This window comes from Arachis ipaensis, chromosome B02 (assembly GCF_000816755.2).
Source record: "Arachis ipaensis cultivar K30076 chromosome B02, Araip1.1, whole genome shotgun sequence".
Lineage (NCBI taxonomy): Eukaryota > Viridiplantae > Streptophyta > Magnoliopsida > Fabales > Fabaceae > Arachis > Arachis ipaensis.
In genome coordinates, this window is record NC_029786.2 from 59,947,101 (window position 1) to 59,949,667 (window position 2,567).

At 41.1% G+C, this 2,567-nt stretch overlaps 1 pseudogene; it reads left to right on the plus strand.

Moving 5' to 3' along the window:
• The window catches only part of LOC110269231, a 57,024-nt pseudogene continuing 54,678 nt past the window's right edge, over nucleotides 222-2,567 (plus strand).

The window sequence follows — 2,567 nt, forward strand, 5'->3', positions numbered from 1 at the left end:
TAGAGACAAGAAGGGAGTGGAAAACAAGGTAGCAGATCACCTATCCAGGATCCCTCATGATAAAGGTGGAGCACATGATACAAGTGTGAACGAGCTCTTCCCGGATGAGCAGTTGATGACAATTCACAAAGCACCATGGTTCGCAGACATTGCCAACTTCAAGGCATCTGGAGCATTACCTCCAGAGATAAATAAACATAAAAAAAAGAAGCTCATGAATAATGCAAAATACTTTGTCTGGGATGAGCCATATCTCTTCAAGAAGTGTTCAAATGGAATCCTTAGAAGATGTGTTTCAGAAGAGGAAGGACGAGAGGTCCTATGGAACTGCCATGGCTCATGTTATGGAGGACACTTTGGAGGAGACAGAACTGCAGCAAAAGTGTTACAAAGTGGATTCTTTTGGCCCACCCTTTTCAAAGATGCAAAAGAACTGGTAAGGAGCTGCAATGAATGCCAAAGATCTGGAAACTTGCCCAAAAGAAATGAGATGCCACAAAATTTCATCTTGGAACTGGAACTGTTTGATGTGTGGGGAATTGATTTCATGGGACCATTCCCAACCTCATATGCAAACAATTACATTTTGGTGGCAGTAGATTACGTCTCCAAGTAGGTAGAGGCTATTGCAACCCCAACAAATGATAACAAAGTTGTCATGAACTTCCTCAGGAAGAATATCTTTAGCCGGTTTGGAGTCCCACGAGCACTCATCAGTGATGGAGGGAGCCATTTTTGTAACAAACCACTAGAAGCTCTTCTCCTACGATATGGGGTAAAACATAAGGTAGCTATACCATATCATCCCCAAACAAGTGGACAAACTGAGATATCCAATAGAGAGCTAAAGAGGATTCTGGAAAAGTCTGTGGGTGCATCAAGAAAGGATTGGTCGAATAAGCTGGATGATGCTCTTTGGGCATACAGAACAGCATTCAAAACACCACTTGGGATGTCCCCTTATCAACTGGTTTATGGGAAAGCTTGTCACTTACCACTGGAGCTGGAACACAGGGCTCTCTGGGCTATCAAGATACTAAACTTTGACAGCATTGCTGCTGGTGCAAAGAGGATCTTGCAACTGCAAGAGATGGAGGAATTCAGGTCACAAGCCTATGAAAATACCAAGATGTATAAAGAGAAGGCAAAGAGAAGACATGACCTACATCTTGCACCTAGGAGTTTCGAAAAGGGGCAACGAGTACTCCTCTACAATTCTAAATTGAGACTATTCCCAGGAAAACTCAAATCAAGGTGGTCCGGACCTTTTCTTGTCACAAAAGTTTCGCCTTATGGACATATCAAAATCATGGATGAAGGCTCTGAAAGGACTTTTACAGTGAATGGACAAAGACTCAAGCATTATCTGGGCAACTTGGGGGAAAACCCCAGAGTAAATTACCACCTCAAGTAAAGGAGGAACCGTCGAGCTAGCGATGATAAAAGAGCGCTCTGTTGGGAGGCAACCCAACCTCAGGTATTTTCCTTTTCATCTATATTTCAATAAGGATCACAAGTTGTTTCCCCTTGTATTGCGAGGAGCTAAGTTTGGTGTTCCACACCAAAACAAGTCAAGAGTGAAAGTGTGATTCTAAGTTTGGTGTTCCACCAAAGACATTAGAATTACACCCCACTCCCAAAACACATTGCTAGCTCCAACCAATCAAGGGAAAGCACTTAGATGTAGTTAGACTTTAGTAATAATTGTCATATTAACAACAAGATATGAGGCTCTCTGCATATATGCAATGTTTTATACTGGGCAAGGAACTAAGTTTGGTGTTCGCACACCAAAGTAAGTTCAACAGCCACAAGCACACACACAAGCTAACTATGTCTCAAGTACTTTGGGAACAAGCAACTTCCAATAACTTTACAGGAATCTTATGAGGAAATAGTGCATCTTTACCCAAGGAAGTGAAGTAGCAACTATTAGGATGATGACAAAGAAAGAGAGCAACTAGAAATCATCATCCGAAGGTTGTATTGTCACTTAATTCCATTATACTCAGAATTGTTGAAAATTGGAAGTCCGAATGCACTTTTGATTAATAGATACTCGTAGTTGGAACCTTTTTCAATTCTGTCTTTTAAGTTTTTGGTGTTGAAGAAGGTCTCTGTGTGCTAGTCTTTATGTTAGTACACCATCTCCTTACTTAATTGTATGTTTGTCCCTTTAAATCAAATGAAAAAGAGAATGAGTGTGTTTTAAAAAGACCAGAGTGGAGTTCATAATATGGAAGTGTATTCATGAGTTTTTGGTGTGATCATAAGTTAGCTAAGTTGGTTCAACCACAAGGTGGGAGGACAACTATCTGTCATGAATACTATGCTTGAGACACACCCCATGAGACTAGCTAAATAAGAAGATCCTAATAAGTCACTAACATTGGCCTAAGTGCACAATGCCACGTTAACTCCCACGTTAACTTGGTTAACGTGGAAGCTAACGTGAAGAGGCAAGAGTAGTCGACAACGTTAGTGATACCCAACATTGTCACTAACGTTGGAAGCAACCACACAACCCCAAGGAGCCACGTTAACTTCCACGTTAACTTAGTTAACGT